At 40.6% G+C, this 27,980-nt stretch overlaps 1 long non-coding RNA gene across 1 annotated transcript; it reads left to right on the top strand.

Moving 5' to 3' along the window:
* Positions 1-52: 52 nt before the first annotated feature.
* On the top strand, positions 53-26,565 carry LOC309348873. Its single transcript, XR_014159575.1, has 3 exons — positions 53-157; positions 14,672-14,765; positions 26,524-26,565. It is a non-coding gene; the product is annotated as an uncharacterized lncRNA (long non-coding RNA).
* The last annotated feature ends 1,415 nt before the right edge of the window (positions 26,566-27,980 follow it).

Raw genomic sequence — 27,980 nt, 5'->3', positions numbered from 1 at the left:
GAGGAAGCCTTTATAGGAGCTGCCTAGAAACAGAGTGAGTGAAATAGGGACTACTTAACGAAGCAGTTGATTGTCTGTCCTCAGCTCCACTACACAGGGTCTGGAAGAAGAAATGAAGAGCTCTACTCACCTAAGTACAAAATGGGTGCTTTTTAAGGTAAGCCAGGAAGCGCTGATTATACAATTGCGGAAGGAGAATGAGCCCAAGATCAATTAATTAGCTATGTAATAACTTGGATGGATTAGCGCATGATGGTTTGCAGAAAAGTCCATTGGCCTCAGTTTATCGTTTTATCTGCTTCTGCTCATGCTGCAAATGATTTTGCCATCTGTTTTCCTCTCTGTTGTCTTGCAGTCTACAAGATGAGCCCTTTGGCATTTTATTTTGGGTGGGGAGAAGAAAGTATCAACTCGATTTCTGCTTGTGTGTTGACGTTTGCTGCTAGTCATTGGCAGGAGTCCTTACTGGTTTATGCAACCACAGGGTGTTCAGACAAATGACTTCTGCTTAGCTTTCATTGTCCAAGAAAAATATTGCATACAATTTCCTATAAAATATAACTGGAGTTAACTGCAAAGTCTGGAATGGCTGCCTTGCTTCTCCTGTTTAGAAGTGTGATTCTTATACTGATTGAAGATATGCTTTCATTCTTTTCATTCTTATGACATATGGATTTAAATGACCAGGAAAATCTTGTTTTTATGTCCCCTTTTTAAAAAAAATATAAGGAAGCATAATTTAAATACAACCATCTTGAGTTGTCCTTATTAGTGTTAAAAGCTGCAAAGTTAGTATTGAACTCTAATGGATTTTAGAACCTAATTTTGTGTAGCCATGGGTGTATAGAGCCGTGGACTGAGAATGAAAGAGGCATGAGTAGTGTGTCATATACGGATCAAGGATATTTAGTGCCCACTTTCTGTTCCAGACCCTCATAATCCCTGTGATGAACCCCTATATTCTTATTGAATGCAATAGAAGCATCTGGACTACAATGGAATTTTGCACCCCCTACAGTGAATTCTGACTAAACAGTTATGAGCTATTTTGTTTCTGTATATCTGTTAAACAAGATGAAAATTGAGAGGATAACAGGCATAATTACTGATCACTGTGCACTGTGCACATTCACCAGGCATCACAAAGAATGTGCAAATAATCATTCCACGAAGAGGGAATTGTGCACATTTACCAGTCAAGATACACAATCCCCAACAGCCCTTGGGAAATGTGTATATCTCAGCTGAATTTTGTACAATATCCAGCTGAAACAAACATCATAATTATTACAAATTTATGAATATTATCCTAAATGACATGCACAAGAGGCAAATTAAATTAATATGTTTACACATTTCTACTCTGTGCTTTTTAGCTGTCTTGTAATTCCCATTCAGTGTTTGGGGATTTTCAAGGGCATACAATATTGATTTCTATTAAAATATTGTTGACCTATTTTCCTATTTAGATAATGAAGAACCACCATATGCTACACCATCTGAATATTTAACATTCAATAAAATGAATGATTGACAAAATTGGCCTTGCAGCGAGCACTGATTCTGACAAGCCATAGTGTTGGTTTGACTATATGTTCCATTACTTTCTGTTATTAACAGGTTGTTTCCCTTCCCCTTTTCAAATGATCTCTAATATTTATTATTATTATTAATAACTCCTCCTGTCAACATAAAACTCATAAAACTCATACTTTCAGCAGTGTTGAGCAATAATGTATTATTGTTGACTGTTGAGTAAATATATATACATACATATATACACACACAAACACACATACATATATATTCTCTCTCTCTCTCTCTCTCTCTTAACATAGGATGTTATATTTCATGTATTAAAAGGAACCATTAGGCATTGAATTATTCCAGCAAGAAGACAGAAAGAGCTGTCATATCTTCCAGGAACTGGTGAGATCAGGGATCTGACTACAGGGCCAGAGAGCATCAGTGTAGAAAATAAACCCATTTTTTAAAGCATTTGGTTATTAATTGTTTTAAGGTTCTAATAATGACACACATACCCTCCCCGGAACAATTTCAGCTAGACTTTGATACAGAGCTTGAAGCTTTGATACAGAACTCAGACTTTGATACAGAGCTCTGGCAGCACATCCAGTGAGCATGATATTTCAACTGAGGGCATACAATTCCCATTAGAAATGTTGCAGTGAAAAATATACAAAATGGTCCATGATAAAATGCTTTGGTTTGTCTTAATATTTCAGTTGAGCAAGGTAGACAGGCAAAGTCAGCAAGAGAACCCGCTCCAACTGGACTGCTCCCCCCTCTGGCCAATTTTACGTTTTTATCATTTGTTTTAGTACTTTACAACTGCAAACCTCTTTGGCAAAAAGGCAGTATATAAATGTGATCAGTCAAACAATGGGAGACTTTATGGCAACCTGACATTCCAAACAGACAATTCCTATGTATCTGTTGATAGGCTTCATTTGGCTAATATTCTGCACTGCATGATTTTTTAGCAGCCAACTTGGTGGCAATTGCTGGACTGGAAGGAGTTGGGCATGTGTAAGTGGGTCTTCTCAGTGGCAGCACCCTAACTGTGGCACTCATGCCCAACTGCACATTGCCAATAAAGAGGATGAACTAGGACAATGATTTGCATATGTATCACCGCCATGCTTTAGAGGGTTTACAGAAAACAGAGTGGCCGTTGCTCCCCTTCTGAGTTTTCCGCTCTATTGTTGCATTAGAAATAATGAGACATCTTAAGTCTTCATCTGTGCTGGGTGTCAGATGAAGCCAAAGAATATTCCTTTTAATCGGGAATCCTGCAGCTTTTTTTTTTATTTCCTTTATTCCAGAGCATGGTGATTTATTTAGAGACTATGGTAAGAGATAACATAGCTTCAAAGTGATTCTTTCTCCCCCCCCCCCAATCATCCAGTCAAGACGTTGCGTGTTTTCTGTGGCGATATGAATCTTCAGTATTGGATCCATCAGCAACACCCACAGGGAAGAAGAGGTATTCGCGGAGGGTAGCAGAATATCTTACTGTATAGTGTGAAAAGTGGCTAGAGACATTCCAGGTATTTACAGGTTGCCTCGGGCAGTAAAACCCTGGAGCCAGCCTCATCTCTCTGTTCTTACATAGCCAGGCTAGATATCTCAAGCTACAAAGATCACATATGGCGTGCAGAAGAACACAAAGCAAATAGCAACTATCCATCCTGCTTATAGCGAATAAAGGATTTTAGACTGTCAGTTGTCAGAAGGCTCTGATAAACTGTCAGATTCTGCATTGTCAGCACAACTGCTCTTAAGAATCACTGAAATTACTGAAAATTGCCTGCCTATGCCATGCAGGAAACCAAATCCTTACCTCGTCAAGCAAAGTAGGGTTTACCCACCCCATCCCAAAACAAGTTATTAATTAGGTATTCTCTGCCACCTCACTATCATCTACTTGTTGCAGTGCCCAAGGGCAAATTTTCCCCCAACAGAGCTCCACTTAACAATTTGTTTGTAGTAAAATGTGCATGCAAGGGAAGCATGTTGCATTGCGTGAGAAGCGTATTCTGTTCAGCGCATTGTGCAGACAGGATAGAAAGACCGAAAAATCAATGGCTGCAGTCGTGCTTTCATGCATCAAGTTATAATGTCTAAGCCAGGGGTCAGCAAACTTTTTCAGCAGGGGGCCGGTCCACTGTCCATCAGACCTTGTGGGGGGCCGGACTATATTGGGGGGGGGGGAATGAACGAAATTCCTATGCCCCACAAATAACCCAGAGATGCATTTTAAATAAAAGCACACATTCTACTCATGTAAAAACACCAGGCAGGCCCCACAAATAACCCAGAGATGCATTTAAAATAAAAGGACACATTCTATTAATGTAAAAGCACGCTGATTCCCGGACCATCCGCTGGCCAGATTTAGAAGGCATATGGGCCGGATCTGGCCCCCGGGCCTTAGTTTGCCTACCCATGGTCTATGTGGCATTCTGTAAACTAGACCTCAAAGAGACAGATAAAACTTGCATTAGCAACAAAACAAAACAAAACAAAACAAAACAAAACAAAAAACAAAACAAAACAAAACAAAACAAAACAAAACAAAACAAAACAAAACAAAACCTCTCTCTCTCTCACTCTCTCTCTCTCTCTCTCTCTCTCTCTCACACACACACACACACACACACACACACACAAACTTACACACCTGCTAGCTGGGATGAGATGTTTTCCAATTTTCTTTCTGCAATGTTTCTATAAGGTTGTCTTGGCTTAATGTCTCTAAGTCAAATGCTACCAACACACATGAAGATGACTCAGAAACTTCAATTAGTCCTAAATGCAGCAGCCAGATTACTGCCTGGAGTTCCCTTCAGATCTCATATAATAACCCCCATTTTAAAACAGCTGCACTGGTGTCCAGGTCCAGGTCCAGGTGCTCAAAACTTGAAATCTGGAAGCCCCTGAATTGTGAGCGTCCCTCATTATGCAGCAAATGATTAAGATGCTCCTCCTTATGCTGGCTCTTGACACTTAGATGTATATTTTTTAGGACCCACCTTATTTAGGGAATTTGCTTTAAACTGTTTTTGTTATTATGTTTTAATTGTTGTAGCCGACCCCGGAACCTTAGGTTGAAGGGTGGGTCATTAATTGTAATAATAATACTAATAATAATACTTACAAAACTTCATGAATTCTTTAGAATTAAAAAAAAAATGTATTAGAAGTGTCTGCTTGTGACGTAGTTTCCTTCACAGGCCCCTTCCATTGTGCAGTACTATTTCATAATAAACGAATGGAACAGTGCAGTTGTAGTAGCACACTCACTGCAGATCCATAGAATGTAAGCACTTCTGCTCTCCAGGAGTACACTACAAACCTCTTGGCCTCATTACTTATCTCAATGGATCAGCTCCATTCTGCTCCACCCAAGCTGGTTTTAGTTTGCTGGGCCTACAATCCATGGCAAATGAAGATACTCCCCATGGTCCTTCCATACCAAATGGTAACAAATCAAACAGAGCCCTCTGCCATCTAAGCTGCACCAGCCTTTTGGCAGAAAAGTATCATTTTGTTCCGACAGCAGACTTGCTCAGACAGCTTGATAGAAGAGCTCATATTCAGAGGCAGCACTAACAGTCACTTCAGCTGAACCGGAGAATTGATGGGGAATGGAGTGGCATGCGGCAGAAACAAAGCTGCATACAAACCAGGCACTTAAAGCATGTTCCAAGCACTTGAGAGCTCCCAAATGATCGCGGGAACTATAGTTTAAGGATGCTGTGAATTGGAGCTCTGAAAGGGTAAACTACAATTTCCAGGATTCATTGATGAAAGCAATTTGCTTTAAGTGCATGGTGTGTACAGAGCCCAGGACACAATACTGCAGCAAAAATACTGTAGCAAATATATTTGGACAGCAGCCCTACTATACAGTGGTACCTCGGGTTAAGTACTTAATTCGTTCCGGAGGTCCGTTCTTAACCTGAAACTGTTCTTAACCTGAAGCACCACTTTAGCTAATGGGGCCTCCTGCTGCTGCCGCGCCGCCGGAGCACAATTTCTATTCTATCCTGAAGCAAAGTTCTTAACCCGAGGTACTATTTCTGGGTTAGCAGAGTCTGTAACCTGAAGGGTATGTAACCCGAGGTACCACTGTACCAAATAATATTTATGAATAGTTGCTTCAATTTCAAACAGCTGATTATCTGGACCATGTTCATTCCTTTTCATTTATTCACATGACTAGATCTTTTTGTGTTCAAAATTGTTCTGGGAACAAAGTACAAATTCCACAATTGCACAGGAAATCATTCCCTTTAGCGACACATTTGCTTTGGTGCTCTTTATTTATTCATTGTCCCTTTAATGAATAATCATTTATTCAGGTAGAAGAAACGGTATTAAAGGCTACTGATTGACCATCCACAACATCAAATTTGTGCTATATGATTAAGTTCTGAAAGTAAACACTGTAATGCATTCATGATTGCTGCATTTAATAGCTTCGATGAAATCTACATAATACAGAAGCTCAAACGTTGTCCTCAGTACTTCTCTAAGCTGGATGGGATAGGGCAGCTTGCTCAGTTTTCCCAAAATGTGACTTAACTATTATGGCTATGACAGCTAGTGAGCTGTTGTTGTTGTTAGAACCTCCAAAAAGAAAAAAAAAATTGCCTGACATTCCCAGGCTTAATGCATTTTAAAAAATCCTTATAAGATAATTTTGTTCATGAGTTCTGCGGGCCCCTTCGCAACATGTCTCTTTTCTGCTGGTGGTTCTTCCTCTCCCTCCCCAATTGTTAACTTCTCTGCTTCCTCCCCCTCTTGAACTTTGCCTCTCACAATCTCATGGGCTCTTCATTTCTCTTCACTTGTTACATTCTTCCATGCATGAGGCCAGAATTTTGATGGTCAGGGGAGCTGAGCAGCAGTGTGGATATGATTTAAATCAAAATCAAATCAAATTGATTTAAATCACTAGTCAGTAAGACTTGATTTAAATCTCTTTTTTTTTAACAGAAAGACATTCCTGCTGGTATAATCTTAATATTTTCAACCAGATGAAGGTTTCATTTTTGGAATAATAAATTTTCAGAGTAGTTTTTACAGTCATATCAAAGATTACTGATAGACAGATAATTATGAAATTATTGTGAGGTTTAATAAGTTAACTGTTTATATTTGGACGACTTTTTTGCTGTACTTCATTGGAAAGAGAAAAATAATCATTTCCTCAATAACAATTTAAACAATTTATTTAACTAAAACAATAATATTATAGCATATGTATCCATGTTTGTTAACTGATGTGGTTAAACATTTTTTAAAAACAAACCCTCAGCACACATGAAAATCTTAAAACAAATCCTTATTTCCTAATGCCCTTTGGACTATAATGTACCGTATTTTTCGCTCTATAAGACACACCAGACCACAAGATGCACCTAGTTTTTGAGGAGGAAAATAAGAGAAAAAAATATTCTGAATCTCAGAAGCCAGAACAGCAAGAGGGATCACTGTGCAGTGAAAGCAGCGATCCCTCTTGCTGTTCTGGCTTCTGGGATAGCTGCGCAGCCTGCATTCGCTCCATAAGACGCACACACATTTCCTCTTACTTTTTAGGATGGAAAAAGTGAGTCTTATAGAGCAAAAAATACGGTAACTTAAGTAGAAAACTATCTTTAGAAAGATTTTTTCCTCCAAAAGCATTTTATTTTAAAAATCCAATTTAAATTAAAAAACCGATTTAAATAAAAAAAATCCGATTTAAATTTTTAAAATCTGATTTATTTTTTTAAATTATCCACCCCGCTGAGCAGTCACTACAGCCTGAACAGATATCAAATATTAAATAGATCCCTCCCCTTTTGGGTGCTCAATTTCTTCATAACTTGGGGTTGCACCCAAATTAAAGAATCCTCCTTTTCTAGTTCATTGATGGACTTGTTTCGGCTACAAAGCTATCAGAGGGGAAGTGGGATTGCAGCTACTCTCCCCTTCCACAGCCTCCACTTGTCCTTTGTTTCTGTATGCATAGAACTTACGCAGGCAATGTAAGCACATAATCTCCAAGTACACAAAATTGCTAACTCTGGGAATGTAAGGGATAAGTAAGAAGGCATGCGCCACTTCTCCCTACCTAACATTATACAGTCTCAGGCCTAGAGAAAAGGGATTCCATGCTACCTGTCTAGCATTTGTGCAAAAAACCCCACCAAAGTTAAGTCCATGTTCCTATGTGATTACTTTCACACGAGTCATAAACATTTCTACTCCTTTCCCTTTTTTAATTTATCCCTTAATGGTGAAGCTTTTATTGAAATCTTTTTCTTGTGTGTGTCTGAAGCTCCAAGCCTTTGGACTTTATTGTGTCCCCTGTGTGGCTCCATGTCAGTATTACACTGTGAAAACATTCCCATTGATCCAATCCTTTGATTATCTGAGTGTTTCAGATGTCACATAGACTGTACAGATAAATGAATCTGTACTGTAAATGGCACAGACTTTATGTTAGCGCTGAATGATTTGAAGGCTGGCTTGATGAGTAAGATTTGTCTTTCTCCAGATCCAGAGACTGACTGTCTTAAAGTACTCAAAAAATCATAAAAAAGATCTATTCTTGTTGATGTGCAGTATTTGGATTAGAAGCTACAATTATGATATAATGGGGAAAAACTGATTTTAATAAACGAAATACAGAATATTTGTCACTTAAGTGAAATGTTGAAGCTGCAAAGAGATAGAGGGAAGTCAACTAAAAAGCAGGGATTCAAAGTAGTTTTCCATGCTTTAGGGTATGCCGCTAAAGGAATCCAGGGGTCTGGGTCCTGTCCGAAGCCTACGGAGGGGCTAGGGCCATACCATGACCAGGGGAACCCTGAGGTGCTCGAGTTGGTTCATGGCAGCCGGGCTGCCTCTTCAGGAGTTTACCCTTGCCTGACTTCCAGCAAAGCAGGCAGGAAGTCAGATATAGTCTTGCTTGCCAGTGCCTAAGCCAATAGCGCTCACATTCTGTAATCAATAAAGTTGTGGCCTAAATTCGCCCACCAACATTAACTTTAATCTCTGTGTCCTTGTGTCTTTATTTCTCAGGAGTGGGCTTGGGGGGCCTCGAAGCTCAACCTGGCGTATAGAATATTCAAATTACTGTTTGTATCCTTTGAACAATTTTGTATACTTGACTAATTCTGTTTCATTTTTTATTATCTATTCCTTTTAGTTTTTTTCTTTTTATATTTTCAGTTTTTTATATTTTGTATTTTCCAATATTTAGATGTAATGTTTTCATGCTTTTTCTGTAATTTTTAAAAATGCAATGAAGATTAAAAAAAAATAGAAGCTACAATTATGCTGCTATTAAATGCCCAGCCAGGTGGTTCTCAGAACTATTTCTTTCTAAATGATTATTCATTAAAGGTCTCTCCCCCCCCCAAACCCTCTCATATGAGCATTGCAAATACAGTTGCAGGTTTCGCTAATCTTGTACCATGCATTTTGCCACCCATTCATTGCTATTTTTCATCTAAAATGGGACAGGTTATGGATTGCGTTTCTGGGTCATGGAAATTTTTAATGGCTCGCGATAAACAGGCATGAACAAGTTTGAATTTTAGGGAAATACTTCAGCTACAGGCATTGAGGTGCATGTTAATTGGTTTCATTGCCAAGAAAAATTGCACTGCCAATCATTATTACTAACTAATGGAGGTTGGCATGACACTGTACTAAAATAAATGATTATTCTTGCTAACTACCAAATATTCTGTTTTGTGGTGCATTGTGTAACAAGAGAGGCAAAGTGTAAAGGTACAGGGCGCAGAGTGACAGAGGAATTTAACAAACAGTCAAAAAAAGATAAAGATGACAAATAATTAAAAGTGAGTGGATAATTGGAAATCACGACTGCAGAGCATCAGGCTTTTGTCAGCTGCCCCTTTTTTTCTTTCATAACACTTAGCCCTCATAAATCTTTTCTTATTAATCATTACCACTTCTTTTTAAGCAGTGGGCACAGAACTTGACTCTATTTTTTTGGGGGGGGGGATCTTAAATATCTTTCTTTTTTTTTTAACCCAACAACTCTCATTCCCCAGTATATTAAAGCCCATTTATTTCAACACAAATGCCTAGTTCAATCCTTTTTCCCAAGGGGAAAACATGTCGCTTCTGTTAATATGTAAAATAATATGTTGCTTCATGTGAAACATCAAGCAGCATACCCTTTCCACCAGGGAAGCTCTGTCCAAAATATATTGCTCTGCATTAGGTCATTAAAGGTAAAGGTAAAGGTACCCCTGCCCATACGGGCCAGTCGTGTCCGACTCTAGGGTTGTGCGCCCATCTCACTTAAGAGGCCGGGGGCCAGCGCTGTCCGGAGACACTTCTGGCGAGCTAGCACCAGCGCAGCACACGGAAACGTCGTTTACCTTCCCGCTTTCGAACTGCTAGGTGGGCAGGAGCTGGGACCGAAAGACGGGAGCTCACCCCGCCGCAGGGATTCGAACCGCCAATCATGCGATCGGCAAGTCCTAGGCACTGAGGTTTTACCCACAGTGCCACCCGCGTCCCCTTATTAGGTCATTAGATATTGCCATTTTCAATTTGAACAGAGCCATTTAATAGTTTAAAGGTAAAGGGACCCCTGACCATTAGGTCCAGTCGTGACCGACTCTGGGGTTGTGGCGCTCATCTCGCTTTATTGGCTGAGGGAGCCGGCGTACAGCTTCCGGGTCATGTGGCCAGCATGACTAAGTCGCTTCTGGCAAACCAGAGCAGCGCACGGAAACGCCGTTTACCTTTCCGCCGGAGCGGTACCTATTTATCTACCTGCACTTTGACATGCTTTCGAACTGCTAGGTTGGCAGGAGCAGAGACCCAGCAACGGGAGCTCACCCCATCGCGGGGATTCGAACTGCTGACCTTCTGATCAGCAAGTCCTAGGCTCTGTGGTTTAACCCACAGCGCCACCTGTGTCCCATTTAATAGTTTACAGTACTGATAAAATATGGGTCAGGTGTTACTCTCCATTCAAAAATACAATTCACTCTATAGAGCTACACCCAAGCAACTGAATTTATAGTAGAAATTTTGAATTACTAAATAAAATGTCAGGCTTGGTCTCTCTAATGTTCTATAAGTGATTGTTTTATCCAACATTGTCTATCAACAGTGTTTAGCCATCAGTTCCAAGTATAGCTGGTGTCTTTCCCCATCTGTTTATGGCAGCATGGTTGTTGGATACTACCCAGCTGTGATGTGCCTTGCAGTGCTGAACTAAGAAGTAGCATTGCCATGAGCAAAATAGCTGTTCCACTGGAGAAATATCACTGGGTTTAGTAAGCATATGTCACAGCTGTGAGCGGGTTTCTCAAAAAAGGAAAAGGAAAAAGAAGAAGGGGTGAATTTCCTCAGATGGCATCACTCCTTGTCAGTTAAAACAAGACCTCCCTTGTCCACCAGAAGTACTCTGGCTCACTCTCACTTGGAATAAGAAATCTTCCTGCAGCGACATCCACCATGGAAACAGCAAATGTATTCCAATTCACCCCTCCCATATGATACATGTCAAACATGAAGTGCTGAATTTCAAGTAAAAACAAAGCAAAATCTGTGTTTTGGATGGAGATGGTATATGAGATACACACCCCAAAATAAGATAATTCCGGTCACAAAAATTAAGGACAGGTAATCCTGAATCTTGTGACTTAAGACAATTTCAAGCAATAGACTTCATTTCCAAACAAACAGGGAACAGAAACAGCAGGGAAGAGGTTGTCCTCCTTTCAGTGGCGTAGCGTGGGTTATCAGCACCCGGGGCAAGGCAAGTAATTTGCGCCCCCTAACCCATGGATTTGCGCCCCCTAACCCGTGGATTTCCCTAACCCCCAGATGTTGCGCCCGGTGCGGCCGGCCCCCCCTGCACCCCCCACGCTACGCCACTGCCTCCTTTAATGATTAAATTAAGAGGTGGGGTGGTTTGTAGATAAAACAATGAAAAACCATTCCAAATATAAAAAGCAATGCAAACATTTAAGTTAAAAATCAGTTCCAGTACAGATGCAGACAGGTATAAAGGTTTTTAGGCTGGTTAACACTAGGTGTTGACAACAACTCTGTTTATTGCTGCTCAGCAGGCACCCAAGAGAGCTGCACAGCAGTAGGGAACCACCAACAAGGATGAGAGGCCTTATTTGATGGAGAAAGCAATACACAGTGGAATACAAACATGATTAGCATGCTCTCCTTGTGGTCTAGTCTTCTGATTTATGCCAGCCCTTCTCATGGAAAGAACTACTGCTTGGGCTGGTTCATTAATGACAGCTGTAAGAATCATACTGCCTTATGCTGCAAAGCTAAGTAAACTGTTAGACTTATGTGAATTCTAAGTTAGGTGTGGGGAAACTGTGACCTTCTAGATGTTGCTAAACTACAACCCCATCTTTTCTGGTCATTGGCCATGCTTGCTAGGGCTGATAGAATATGCAGTTCAGCAACACCTGGTGGGCCAAATGTTCCCCATTCTTGTTCTAAGACAATAAACTCTTAAGAAGCAACTATGCAAAGCAGCCATATTTATATTCTTAATCACGAGACCAGTAAGCATGTTCAGAATAACTTCATATATGAGGAGTGTGTAAGGGAACGTTTTTCTTTCTCATTTGATTTTGATCTTCCATTTCTTTCTAGAGTGATTATTGATTTTAGGATGTGCACTTGGTCTTTTTCATTCTGTGCTGCAAAGAATACACAGTTTGGGTCCTAGCATTATCTGTTTCCCGAGACGGTTCACATCAGGCCGCCATAGCTTAATGCTTGCAGTCTTAATAAGGTGGACTTTTAAATTAAGGGCATTAGGTTGAACATGAATCTCCCATGGGCAAGTTGTTATTAGAAGAAACGGGATAATATCAGATATCCTTTGTACCGCTCACTTCCTACGAACTAAGCAATTATGAAAATATTGAATCAATATTCTATTACTTAACAGTATTATCATGAACTATATTTATATTCTTAATCATAGTTCCTTCAAAAGTGTGGTGATAAGCACTGCAAATGACTTCAGAACAACTTCATATATCTGAATGGCTTGGAAGGCTTCCAGAACACTGCAATCAGCCACAGCTGCTTGAAGAACTCCCAGTTTATCAGTCTTGCTTATCTGAAGCTCCCTAGGCCAGAATACTAAATTTATTTTTATTTCCTTAGGAAGATTTATACAACACTTAGTTTAATAAAACCCTCTAAGCAGTTTGCACAAACTATTTGTTATTAGGGGCTGCCAACCCTGCTGGCTTCGCTCACCAACTCCCCCCAGCCACCAACCCCTTGGACAACCCCCTCCCCCGCACCAGTCCGACCCACCATCCCTTGACACCTCACCCGTCCCATTTCTGTTTGGGTAATTTTACGTGTAAGCACAACTATTTGGGAGTAAGTTTATTAAGACCAATGAGATTTGCTTTCTAATGAGGCTAGTAAAAAAAGGGGTGTAAGGACCTCTTCATATTGCATTTTAAGGTGTAGATTTTAAAAAACAACTTAGGTGTGCCTCTAAAATGTAAAGAATAATTGTGGGAAAACAAGTGCATATACCTGTATTATACTGGTACCAAGAGAAGCCAGGTTGGCTGCAACAACTGCCTCAAGCACACTACAAATGCTACACTGTGGCAAACACTTGGGTAAGTTTTTCCAGGCAGTTGTAGTGCAATAATTTATTTGATATTTGCATTGTGTTTATGTTACTATTTATGTTGTTTCAGTAAGATGTATCATATCATACATTTTTCTGTTAAAGAGGCCTGCCAAGCAAAATGTAAGCCATGATGATATATAAAGTTTCTCATCTCCAGGGTTGGGTTTTCTCCAAGATAAATAAATACTAGAGGAAGTTCAATAAATACTCAGTAAGTGCAGCATGACATAAGGATAGGCTGACTTCCCTTGAGACTTGGTATCTGCTGATGTACTTTCCAAACAATCGTTTGAAATTGCTATCATGCAAGTGGCCACATTTTGCACTACAGTGGTACCTTGGGTTAGATACGCTTCAGATTACATATGCTTCAGGTTACAGACTCTGCTAACCCAGAAATAGTACCTCGGGTTAAGAACTTTGCTTCAGGATGAGAACAGAAATCGTGTGGCGGCGGCGCAGCAGCAGCAGGAGGCCCCATTAGGTAAAGTGGTGCTTCAGGTTAAGAACGGACCTCTGGAACGAATTAAGTACGTAACCAGAGGTACTACTGTACTTGTTTTCTGGACACTAGTGGCATTTAGCTGACACGGGTGCTTTTCAGATTTGATTGCATGTTCCAGTTAACCCTTCCCTCTCAGTTGTATTATTTCTTCATTATTTCTCTCACACACATGCAGGCTTTCTGTGAATGGCTCCTGAAAAATATATGAAAGGATTTCCTCCCACTGTGTGACTCCCATGCCTGCTCAGATTGACTCAAGAGGGTGTCAGGAGAACCTCCAGAAGTCAGAAAGGGGAGATAATTCCATCAGGCACAGGAATTATCGCTCCATTTGTGCACATGGAACATACATTTACGCCCCCTAAAATACACGTCTGTGTTTTATGCACATCTTTTCACCAGAAAATCCACCACAAAAATCATAGAAGTGTGTAATCAGGTTGATAGTTGTGTTCCAATCCACATATACTCTAGGACTTGTGAATTATATTAGTTCACTTGAAAATATAAGCTGCATGAATTTCTCCTGCCTCCCTACCTCTGCCTCCAAACATATACCTATGAATGCTTTGATAAAGACCCTCTTTAATTAGTTCAGTCAGCTGAGACAGCCAATATAAATACAGAGATTTGCGATAGTCAGACAAGGAAGATCTTTAAAGCATAAATAGTGCATACAAAATGACTTATATCCACTCCTTCACCACCTGCATCCTCTGAGTGCACATTCATTTGTGTTGCATAAACTGTGACACAGAACATCTGCCTCTGGGGAAGAAAATCCCAACCGTGATATATGCCATTCTCTTTAACTATCTGCTCAGTAGGATGAAGTCTGATTATAAAGAGATTAACTAGGCTTAAGCAGACATACGAAAACAACCATGAGGGATCCAAAAACTTGTTCTCACTAGAGTGTGAAGTAGCCCTATCTGACTAAAGCTGTGTTCTTCTCTCCCCAGCATGCAAGGGATATTCTTTCACACAGGATGCCTCAGAAGGTTGTGGGATTGCAAAGACGAATTATTTCCCCGGTTCTCAGACCTGCTCTTTAAGGTGAGTGTTTTACTTTATTTATTTTGGTTTTATTGCACATACAGTTCAGCCTACTTAAAAGAAACATATGAGACAGAAAATGACTTTAAATAGCAGGATATAGTTACCAGATTGTACTCCTGGTAGTTATTCCAATTGCTATTATCTGAGGGAAAATGCTGTGATAATTTAAGTGCAATAAAGTAATTCAAGAGAAGGCAGCACATCCAATACTTTATAGTGAGCAGAATCATGATGGAGTTTGCGGAGTGAATGTTAATTCAAGTACCTTATTGTACCTCTGGTTTTCGTTAAAAAAAATGATTGTGAGTTAGTTAAGGAACATGGCAAGCATCATAATAAGGTTTTGATTTGCTTATAGAACTGGAATGGGCCAATCCAATGGCATGATTCATTATTAATCAGTGTTTTACATAACCTAGTTACCTAAAAGCCACATAAATAGTATTATGTTCTTGCCTATAAATTGATCCGTACAGTTTTGTGTGCTACAGTCAATAAGCTACCATCTCTTAATTATGGCATAATTCTGGATAAAGAAGAAATCATTATCTGTTTACTGTGGACATTGCATACAATCAAGATAGAGATTACTCTCCAACATACAAAAGGAGACCATCCAGACAAAAGAAAATATTCTGGTTTCCGGTACATACTCAATTCCATTTTGAAACCTATGGCATTTTGCAAAATGCACAGGCCACATCCAGTGATGTCTACCCACTTCTGCATTTGGGTTGCAGGTGGAGTACCGTAGATGAAGGAGAAGCCCCATTGTAGCCTGCTTATGCTACACTGGACTTTACGCTGTAACTCTGGCTGGTTTGTTTCCAGAAAATCCATGTTACAGGGGCTTAGCTGCCTCCACACCGTAGAATAGTGAATGGGATATTTGAATGACATCATGAACAAAGCACACACACCCCTTCTTATTTTCCCTATTGCTTATACCAGGCAGAGTCCTGTTAGCTAGGGATGGTGGGAGTTGTAGTCCCAAAACATCTGGAGGGCAGAGTTTGCCTATGCCTGCCTTATACACTTCCTCTCCACCTCTTGGCTTGGGGTAAATTTTAGGTGAGAAGAGCTATCCCAAGGGAAAAAGGATAAGACCCCAAAGATCCAATGAAAATTTTCCAATCCCCCACTTCAAGCTGAAGCCTCGGCAACATTTTATATCAGTAATTAAATTAGGGATAAAAGTTTGAAATCAGCTAATTGGGGACACAACTCCTTAAGGCAGAAATATATTTCTTTCAGTTGTGTAGCACCAACGGCAACAATGATACCTGCCTGTTTCACTCACAGATGGGTCAACATTGTTAGAAATACTTTCATTCCAGATATAGGCCAGACATTTGATATAATAGGGTTTGGGGGAAAACACATATAATAAAAATCTGATATTGGCACATTTTTACCTCTAATGGCTGATGTAATTAATACCTCAAAGGGCAAACAGCTCTCCAGTATTCAGCAAGCAAAACAACTCATAGCTGCAATTGAGGGGTTTTATAAAAAGGTAAAGGGTAAAAGGACCCCTGACCATTAGGTCCAGTCGTGGCCGACTCTGGGGCTGCAGCACTCATCTCACTTTATTGGCCAAGAGAGCCGGCGTACAGCTTCCGGGTCATGTGGTCAGCATGACTAAGCCGCTTCTGGCAAACCAGAGCAGCGCACGGAAACGCCGTTTACCTTCCCACCAGAGCGGTACCTATTTATCTACTTGCACTTTGACGTGCTTTCGAACTGCTAGGTTGGCAGGAGCCGGGACTGAACAACGGGAGCTCACCCCATCGCAGGTATTCAAACCGCCAACATTCTGATCGGCAAGTCTTAGGCTCTGTGGTTTAACCCACAGCGCCACCTTTCCCCTTTACACGCCTGAGTTATCCTTAGACTGAGAGAGAAGACATCTACAGCTGTAGATGCAATATACAGTGGTGCCCCGCAAGACGAATGCCTCGCAAGACGGAAAACTCGCTAGACGAAAGAGTTTTCCGTTTTGGAGGTGCTTTGCAAAACGAATTTCCTATGGGCTTGCTTTGCAAGACGAAAATGTCTTGCGAGTTCCTGCGTTTTTTTTTCTCCCCCCCCCTTTTCTAAGCCGCTAAGCCGCTTATCCGCTTCTCCGCTAAGCCAATAAGCCGCTAAAAGCCACTAAAAGCCGCTAAACCGCTAATAGCGCTAATCCGCTAATCCGTCAATGGGCTTGCTTCGCAAGACGAAAAAACCGCTAGACGAAGAGAATCGTGGAACGGATTCTTTTCGTCTTGTGAGGCACCACTGTACTTCGAACTAGTCACACATGAGACTGAGGGCTGCTCCGGATGACCTGCTTATTCAGCATTCATCCTTCTTTGCTTGCACAAAATTTACACAGTGATTAGATGATATCCATACACTCTGATTTGTTTACCAGGCAGTTATATGACAATGAGCATTCATCGACTTCCTGGCGTGGTGCGCTCAGCGTCGGGTCAGGGAAAGCGCTCTGCTGCAGTAAGAGTGCTCCCAATCACGGATACGGGATAAAAAGACGGGGAAGCGAGGGCGACACAAACCCTGAAGAGGTCTGAGAGGAGGTTCCAGACTGAAGAAAATTGATCCAAGCAGCGCATAAAGGGGTTTTCTGCCGTCCCAGCACAAAAAGTGGAGGGAGGTGGAAGAACTTCAGCGCAGAAAGATCGCACACCCGACCGTGAGACGCCCCTGAGACCCGAATGAGAAAGCACCAGGCTGCTCCAAACTAAAACTGTAAAATCAAGAGTACTCCTGAAAGAACAAGGTAATAACACCGGCTTAAATTAAAATAAAAGGAGTACGGAATAACTTAATATTATAAAGGACAGTAAAGCTAATGGAGAGAGGAGCTTCAGCGTTCTGAGACTTATCTCAGATGAAGAAGTAAAAGAAGTTATGATTAAATGGGCATGTGATATAGGATATGTAATTCGGCTGGACCAATGGGAGAAATTATGGAAATACGATATTAAATTCACGGCATGTTATACAATAAGAGAAAATTTTATGAAAATGGTGTACCAATGGTACTTAACTCTGGTAAAATTGGCTAAAATTTACAAATTAAAATCGAATACCTGTTGGAGATGTAAAAAAGAAATAGGAACAATGTTTCACATGTGGTGGGAATGCCGACCTATTAAACAATTCTGGAATGAAATCTATGAAGAACTCAAAAAGATGTTTAAAATATCTTTCAGTAAAAAACCGGAGGCATTCCTTTTAGGTTTAATTACAAATGATATCCCCGAAAATCAAAGGAAGGTATTCCTTTATGCAACAACAGCTGCCAGGATGCTTATAGCTAAAAACTGGAAAGGCAGAAAAATTCCATCAGTGAAAGATTGGCAAATTAAATTTTGTGAATACCTAAATCTGGCAAGACTCACAGCTTACATAAGGGGACAATCGGACCAGAAATTATTAAAAGAATGGGGTTGTGCTAAAGAGTATATGAAAAAACATTGTTCTGGAGTAAGTATATTGGTATGTAATGAATGATGCTTTACAGGGTTAAAGAAAAAGAAAAATGGTGTAAAAAAAAGTACAAAGGTGGAAGTAATCTAATTAGACACAACAATACAGTAAGAGTAAATTTTTTGAGGTCTTAGAACAAAGGAAGGAAGTCAATTTGTGTTTATGTACGTAATGATACGGTTTTTTTCTGTAGATGTGTGCTTTTTCGTTTTTGTTTACTTTTGTTTTGTTTCCTTTGCTTTTTTTCCTTTTCCTTTTCTCCCCCCCCCCTTTTTTTTGTATGTTCCGGGGTTTTTTTGTTTGTATAGTATTATTTTGGATTCAATGTTTGTAATTTTTGTTATGATTCTGCATTGAAAATAAAAAAAATTCAAAAAAAAAAAAAAAGACAATGAGCATTCATCTCACATTCGTCCCGATTTGCTTGAGGGGTATTTCCTTGCCTTCCTCTCAATCATTCCTGCATCTCATACTTTTCAACGCCTTTCCCCATCACTTTCCAAACCACAAAACATTTTATTTTATTTTTATTTTGCGTATTTTTAAATAGGCAAACCTAAAGTTCTGGAAGGCACCTGAATCCCATCTCCCAAAATACTGACAGGCTGGTGATCCCCTGAAAGAGAGGGCTCGCCTTTCACACACTTTAAGAACCTTTATATTAGAAGAGAGTATTTTTGCGATAGCTAGGAAAGCTATCAAAACTCTGCGAGCAGAACGTAAGAAGTGAATCATTTACAAGTATCTTCAAAACCAGGAAGATTCTGAAATTGTAACACCTCAGGTTGTGATCTTAACAGAAACCACACATTCTTTAGCTAGCTATAGTTTGAGTAGGAGGCCTCATAAGGTAACCTTGTGCACTGCAGGGAATAGTTGCTGCTGAAAGGCTCTGCCATCTGTGTCAGTTCTGTGGTAATTCCCTTGCACACCACTTTTAGCAGATGCTACCTTTTGAATAAGATATAAATTGAAGCCCTGACCAGGCGTAATCTCTAGAATCCCCTTTGGTGTTTTGTTGCAGCAGGTATAAGATTATTCTTGCAGTCTGTGCCGTGATAAAAAGAAGTATAATTTGGGCCATCAATATTCACTTCAAACTGCCCCCAATTTAAACCTTACATATACAGTGGTACCTCAGGTTAAGAACTTAATTCATTCTAGAGGTCCGTTCTTAATGTGAAACTGTTCTTAACTTGAGGTACCACTTTATCTAATGGGGCCTCTCACTGCTGCTGCACTACTGGCATGCGATTTCTGTTCTTATCCTGAGATAAAGTTCTTAACGCAAGGTACTACTTCCGGGTTAGCAGCGTCTGCAACCTCTAGTGTCTGTAACCCGAGGTACCACTGTATAGGGCTTCCTTTCATATTTCCCAGTGGACTGTAGTTGCATCACTGATTTTAGAAGGAAAATTCACCAATATAGTACAGGAGAATCGCCGCAGTAAACTTGCCTCTGCACTTAATCCATCAATAATGTAGTAAGAAGGAACAGTCATATTGTAGCATGATTAAGGGGAGTGCAACCCCCCCCACCACTTATAAATTTGTCAGAAATTTCACACACAGAGAACAGAAAAATGGTCCTATTTTGTTGGTGTTATATGTGTGTATGTATAAAGGAGAATTCCTGGATGCCAAGAACAAAGTCTGGGGCAAGTACTCTTTGGTAACAGAACCCCAGCATAGATTTAAAGTCACAAAATATGCAGCAAAGTGTGGAAATATTGGCTGTTAGATCTTTAAAATATGTGCCCCTCCAAGTGAGTTGCAAAAATGTCCCCTTAAAAGGTTTCCTTCAAAGTTTCCCAGTTCCCTCAGCATGGGAAAAAGACCACGTGTTTGGCAAATAAAAGAATGGTTTACTTACAAACGCTTCAAAGGTCAGGTTCACGTCCTTCGGAAAAGTTGCACAGGCTTAGTTACAAAGTGGTGAAAGTTCCTAAATTATTGCTGTAAGAGCTGAAGAATTGCTGATGAGAGCCAAGCAGCTCAAACCTCCTCACACAGCTGAGCTTCTCAGGTGGACAGGAGTGCAACAATAAGCTTGATTACCCATTTCCTCTTAAGGTAAGGGGAGTGACATAGCTAAGCCTAGCTGAACAGCTTGCTCTATGGTATTAACTCCTTCATGCATTAATTAGATTTAAGCATGTTTGTTATATGAGGCTGCTAATCCCACATTCCCCCCCCCAATGTGTGTGTAGAGGTGGGTTCAACAGATTCAACAGACCATGCAAAAGGCAGGCTCCTCAACTTGCAGTCAAAGTAGGTCTTTTTCTACCTGGCCTGGAAGGGCAGGGCCCTGACTGACTCCAGCTGCAGCTGCTAAAGAGGCCAGAGGCCCTCTTGGCTGTGAATCCTGGAAGACCTGCTCCCTGCCTTGCAGGCCTTTTCCCACAATTTGTAGAAATTGTTCAGTTTTGTTGCGTACTTTATATGTTTTATTTATTGTTTATGACTACTTTTGTTTGTAATTATATAAGATGCCTTGAGCATGGTTTTAACTATGCTAAGGTGAAATTCCTATAAAATTATGTATGTATGTATGTATGTATGTATGTATGTATCTATGTATGTATCTACGAGTTTGGGGACTGACACTGCATTCCTGCACCCCAACACCATAGAATTAATCTGTGGTACAGAACAACAACAACAACAACAATTTATTATTTATACCCCACCCAAAAACATGTTGTTCTCTGAAAGGGACTAAGTTGTTGGTTACTGGGGAGAAATGACACGGTTCTCCTCAGGAGACTTACCGGTAATTCTGTAACAAAGACAGATGCATGGGACTGTATATTGGTCAGTCAAGAAATCAAGGGAACAGCCAGGGTTATTTAGAAAAGGCTTTGCTACTATAGCAGTGTAATTGCCACTAGCAGCATGCAACTTTGTGCACGTAGACACATGCAATCATTTTTTGTTTGTCAAGTGGCATCTTTGTGGTTCAACTGCTGATCGTGTCATTGAAAGAAATAATTTTGCTGGCGCAGTTAAAACTGGACCACAGTTTGGGGCATTTTGCAACAGGCATCAGTGGACAGTGAATCAAATCCTAGGTCCCATAAGCAAACATTCCTGTCATATGGGTGAAATGCCAATAAGGAAGAAAACCCTTCACCATACCATCTTACTGATCCCAGAAATATATATATGGATTTCATGTCACCTGCTTCATTGAGTCAGGCAGATTACAGAGCAGCCCAGGTTGAAAATCCTGTCCTCACCTTCCCCTGCCAATCTATTTGCTATAGCTACACTTCAAACAAAAACAACACAGGCTGCCTCAATTCTAGAATATCATTTCAGAGTAAAATACAGGTGACAACCAGTGCCACACAACAAACTGTTGGAAGTGTATCTTTGGTGTGAGTGTGTGTGTGCCACCCTAGCATGTGGCTTAAAGGCTTGAAAAATATCAGCAACAGCCTACATTGCAAGGTTATTCCAGTGGTGGCCAAACTTGGTCCCTCAGCTGTTTTTGGACTACTACTCCCATCATCCCTAGCTAACAGGACCAGTGGTCAGGGATGATGGGAATTGTAGCCCCAAAACAGCTGGAGGGCCAAGTTTGGCCACCACTGTTGTAAGCTATCTTTTGCCAGCACAGCCCTCCAACCTGCAACTGGGCTCTAACACTGAACTAGATACAGTCATACCTCATGTTACGTTTGCTTCAGGTTGTGTTTTCAGGTTGCGACCCAGAAGTACCAGAAAGGGTCACTTCCGGGTTTCGCCACATGTGCAGACGCACAAAATGACGTCACACACATTCGCAGAAGCATCGAGTCGCGACCCGCGCAGAGGCGGGTTGCATTCCTTTCAGGTTGCAAACGGGGCTCTGGAACGGATCCCGTTCGCAACGAGAGGTACCACTGTATAGCTTCCAGCTGAGAGCCCCATCAAACCGTAGTTACCAGCTGCCATTGCTGAGGCCATCAGAGGGAGAGGAAAGCTCACTCATGCACCCCTCTAATGTGCCTGGATAGATACTGCTGCAGCTCAGAGCCACGGCTATGTTTATGGAGACAACTTGTATGACTCTAATTATTTGTATGACTCCAATTATTTTTTTATATAAGCTGCCTTCTGGTGCAGAGGGTACTTTGCCCTGAAAGGTTGTTTGTAAGTACTAAGAATGAATGTGATGGATGAAAAAGCAAACACACCCACACCCATAGGTTTGTTGTATTCTGCTTTCTCAACCCAATTTTCAATACAGGGATAAAAGCAGCGGATACCACTGCAGGGTTGTTGTAAGCTGTTCAGGGTCTGATCTTGTATTCAGAGCTGAGCTGTCGTAAGCCAACACTTTCCAAATCACAGTTGCTTTAAACCTTCAATGTGGAGAACCCACTGCATCTGCTTTGGAATTTACATTCAAATGGAATATTTAAAAAAATGTTTCACATAGATAAGAAGTGAGAAAGTGCATGGATTCTCTTTGCTGCTATTTGGGGTTGGGGTGCAGATGTTAAACACACTGGTGCCCAATTCTACCTACATTGCATTGCTTCATGGATTTTTTTCAGCTTCTGAGTGTGATCCAGGAAGTGACTTATCCGGGCAATGATACTGTTCTGTCTGTACCCTTTTAATCTCTATGCGTTTCTTCCTGCTTCCTTCTTTTCCACCTACCTCATTCCATGTGTTGTCAGCCCCCTCCTCAAATCAACATTCTGAATCATTATGGGGCAGGTTTGTGTGGCTTCCCAACCTAGGTTATGCCCATAATTACATTGTATTTCTGAAACTCTTGGGGTTCTCCCCAGTTTCCCCCCACTTCTCTCTTGCGTGTGGGTGCTGCCATTATAATTGCATATAGGAAGGCACTCTCCTCTAGTTTGGGAAAAATGGGTCCAAAATTGAATCCCTATTTTATCACAGAAACCTTGCTTCCAAATGTAAGAACCATATCCTCATTTCATCTAAGCGTGCCAGCTGGATACTCTAGCTATCTATTTTCTGCTTTACAATTTTCAAGAATCGCTCCTGAAGCAGGTGAACTTTTCTAAATGTCAGCTGAAGGTCCACTGAATCCCCAGTTCACTTTCTTCAAAGCTAAATATATGTACATGTTATCTTGACCTGATCTTCTATCTAAATGCATCTTGCCATTTCACAGCAAAGTCTCTTGTTCTCTATAATTCTCTGCAGCTCCATTGTTTCTAGGTCATCTTCTGTTGTCTGTTGAAAGCTGACCCTTGACTTAGCCAGAAGCCTAGCAGCAGTATAAAATAAGTATTCCTATAGACTGTGCTCTTTAAAAAGCCACAAACTAAGATGTTCTCTGTGTTCACTGTCGGGTTCTATAATACATATTTGACAAGTACCCTAATTATGCAGCCTTCAGAACACTTGCAACCATGTCATTGCGTAACGCCCAATAAAATCCTGTTAAGATTTTATGACCTAAAACAGGGAAAGAGAGGGAAGGGGCAGGCAGACACTAAAAAACAGATAAAGGCATCCCAGTATTTAACTGATTCATCCACTTTTAGGTCAAGTTTATTTCAATGGGAGAAACTTAGGCAACATACTGTTATAAATTGTGGGTGCTAGATTTCCCTAAATTCCTGGATAGTTAAACTGGAAATCAGACTCTTAATAGTTGGTCTCAGCTTCCTGTGTTCAGGTGATCGCCTGAGCCATTAAAAGAGAACAAAGACAGGGAGATGGGACATAAGCAAAGATGATGTGCCAGCTGGCAAATGGTGGGAGTGGCACCCTGAGATCTAAATCAGCAGACACAGAGTAGAATTTAGGATTGCAGTTGGGGATGATGTAGGATGGACAAAAAGTGGTATTCAGTTAAATGCCGCAAGCTACACAGAGTCGGAGCCATGGCTGGGGTCTATTTAGATCCCAGGCTACAGCTATGGAAGAAGCAAGACTCTTTTGAAGTGTAGTGATGGGAGGTCCTCCATAACTGGCTCAGGTTGTATATATGTGTAAATAAACCATGTATCATAAAGACACCACAGTCGCTGCTGTGCCTTATTTTCCAAAAGGAAACATAGACCCTGGGTAAAGCTAAAAATAAAGGACCCCTGGATGGTTAAGTCCAGTCAAACTTGACTATGGGGTGCGGCGCTCATCTCGCTTCAGACCAAGGGGGCCGACGTTTGTCCACAGACAACTTTCTTAGTCATGTGGGCAGCATGACTAAACCACTTCTGGCGCAATGGGACACCGTGGCGAGTGCCTGAGAACAAGGGTGTTTGGAACCCCTGGAATCTCACACTGCTCAGAGACTGGGTGACATGCAACAATACTTAATTCTCCCACTAGAAGTGACGTTGTGATGGGGAAATGCTTAACTATTTATCCATAGGGCTTTCTTGGTGGCTTGAAGTATAACATGAGGCTCTTTTATACCAAAATGTCAAGGAAACATAGTGACAACATTAAATCTATCCTCCAATTTCTCACATGCTTTCTGCTTCAGAGTACTTCAGAATTTTAGTAGAGCACAGGGCTGAGTTTACCTTACGATTGTGAGGTAGCCAAGGATGGATAAGGGGGTTGAATCTCTTCGGCTCCCCACACCCTTTAATTCAAGAATTGGATTTCAGACTACTATCAGTGCAATCCTATACAGTACATGTCTGTTCAAAAGTAATGTGCTTTACTCCCAGGTATAGGGTGTGTGTGTGTAGGATTGCAGCCTGCAGGGCTTTCGACATGTACTAAAGCTACGGCGCTTACTGCTATATTGCTGTGTTCTCTGAGGACCCTCATCAGCATTTTAACCAGCTGATAGAAGAGTTCTGCCAAAGAAACCTTTAGCAATCAATATTTCATAGGAAACTCTGAATTCTCATTGAGCTCAAATTGCATATCTCAAACAGCCTGAGTTTCTGAGAGCACCAGCAAGGCAATCTGTTCTTATTGCTACACAGTGAATATGTCGTTTTATGCATAGTAGTAATTTTGTGCAGAAAGCTTACCTGATGTCCCAGTTTGTCCCAACTACTAAAAAAAAAAAAAGGTATGGTCACAATATCTTTTTATTCCATCTAAACACCTGAGAAATCTCACCATCCTTTAATATAAAACGGAAAGGATACCCAACTACTAGAAAGAAGAACTTTTATAAAAGAAAGAATGCGGAATAGTAAGAAAAGAAAGGCATATTTCTTAAGTTAAAAATAAATAAATATTTCTGCAAAAACATGCAATCATATTTGGTCCCTAAAGCAGCTATTTCTTATATGTTCTTTCTCTGTCACTCCTTTCTCTGTTTCAAGTACTCTAGTGTGGTAATTCTCAGTTGGCCTTCCATAGAATAGGATATAGCCCAGTACGATGCTGAAGCAGCCTTTTTTTGAGGGTGGGAGAATATAATATATTCATAGCAAGTTAGGCTTAGCATATATATATATATATACATATATATACATAGACACATCATGAGTATTAATTACTCATTAGTCACCTGGAATCTCTTTATTTGAAATGTCAACCTGCCTTTTCCCCCACTGCAAGGTGTGAGATTACAGGGAACCAAGCAGAGGGCCATCTTGGTAGTCCTGCCTGCCCTGTGGAACACTTCCCCGTCAGATGTCAAGGAAACTACAGTGGACGCTCAGGTTGCGAATGTGGTCCGTGCAGGAGGCACGTTCGCAACCCCTCAGCGTTTGCAACCCGCAGCATCGCGTCTGCGCACGCGCAAGTTGCGATTCAGTGGTTCTGCACATGCGTGAGTGCCAAAATCCTGAAGTAACCTGTTCCGGTACTTCCGGGTTCGGTGCGGTGCGCAAACCAAAGCATCTGTAACCCGAGGTATGGCTGTATCTGACTTCTAGAAGATGTCTGTATAGGGATGTTTTTAATGTATCTGATGTTTTACTGTGGTTTTGTAATTTGTTGAAAGCTTCCCAGAATGGCTGGGGCAACCCAGTCTGATGGGCAGCAGATAAATAATAAATCATTATTGTTATTATTATAAGCATCTGGCCAAAGAACAACCCCCCCCCCCAACACAGAGAGAGAGACTAGAAGCTGCTGTCCCTGCTCAGTTGCCTGTCAATGCTGCCTACCTCCCACTCCTTGCCAACTTCTCCAAGCCTCTCCTGTTAGATTTCATTCCAAAACCCCATCCCTTCCCAGCTCCTTTAAGCCCCCCCCATATTTCCACAGTTCATTTGTGTCCCTCCAGCCCTGCTTTATTCAACCCTCTGTTGTTTCGAACTGCCATTTTAAAACCTGCCTTCTCTTGTGCTCCCCATCCCCAACTTCTTTCAAGTCCGGGACTGTGATGCAGCACCACAAACCCCCCAATCGGAACTGCACATTGAAAACCGTAAATCTGTATGTATATGAGAATGTGTGTTTATGTGTTTACTGTGATTTACAAAACAGAAGGGTTTTATTTTTTAATGTGGGAAAAGGTTAGGACTCCTGTCATCATCAGCTGCTCTGATAAAGATTAAATGATGCCATTTCCAAGGTAGCAGTGATAAAGCTTTGAGGATGGAATGCTTTCAGAAGGGCTTTATTCACTGAAGCCAAGCATTGCTCTAGGTTGAGACTAAGGACATATTAACAATGCATGTCTTCAACCTGCCACCTTGGAAACTGCATCATTCTCCTTTTATCAGAGTAGCTGATGAAGGCAGAAACCAAAACATTTTGCAACATTTAAAAAATGCTTTGTTTTATTAATCAGAGGAACACAGAGATTATTTTAATGCGAGATCCTGAGTGATTGTGTGTGAAGTTCTGTTCAATGCTTTTAATCTACCATTTTACTATCTATCTATCTATCTATCTATCTATCTATCTATCTATCTATCTATCATCTGTCTGTCTATCTATCTATCTATCTATCTATCTATCTATCTATCTATCTATCTATCATCTATCTATCTATCTAATCTATCTAATCTATCTAATCTATCATCTATCTATCTATCTATCTATCTATCTATCTATCTATCTATCTAATCTATCTATCATCTATCTATCTATCTATCATCACATTCCACCCAACAATGTGAAAAACTGAAGCATGGTCCAGCCCATGAGAACAGATCTGTAATACCCACTCCAGTAGGAAGCAGTCAACACAAGAAGGATTATGCAAAAGCTGTAATTGACAACTAATTATTGGCCTATCTACTTTTAAAAAGTAAGTATAGTTTAACAAACACACATACACACAGCTTTTTCAGGAGTTTGTATCTTATATTTTCTAATAGTAAATCTTTTGAAATATATTAATAAACCAACCCAAAGTGCACATTATTCAAAAATAGTATATGCTTAACTCCTAGCATTTGATACTGAATAAATATTCTTTAATAGAAAACTACAAATTGTGTGGGAAATGGCATCTTAAAATCCTTGGATCTTGGTGTGTTGCCACTTTTTATGTATGCAATAAATTTTCACTGAGCAGAAATAAATCTCCAATCCATGCAGCAATGTAAGGAACCAAAGATGCCTAAGGCCTTCTCTCTCAAAAGGCTATAAATTTCTGTCACCTAACTTTTTCTTTAAATAAAAGAAACCCAACAAAAAACCCTCTCTCTATTTCATTTAGACAGAAACATATTGTGGCACGATAACAAAAGGCATCCATATGCTTGGCAAGTTAATTAGTGTGTCAGACATCTCATGATCATATTCAAATCTTAGTTCATCTAATAAAGATTAAATATATCTTGCTGTTCACTATTTCCGCTAAGCGCCATCTGAACA

This window comes from Podarcis erhardii (assembly GCF_964252035.2).
Source record: "Podarcis erhardii genome assembly, chromosome: 1".
Lineage (NCBI taxonomy): Eukaryota > Metazoa > Chordata > Lepidosauria > Squamata > Lacertidae > Podarcis > Podarcis erhardii.
This window is presented reverse-complemented; position numbering and strand designations above follow the sequence as displayed.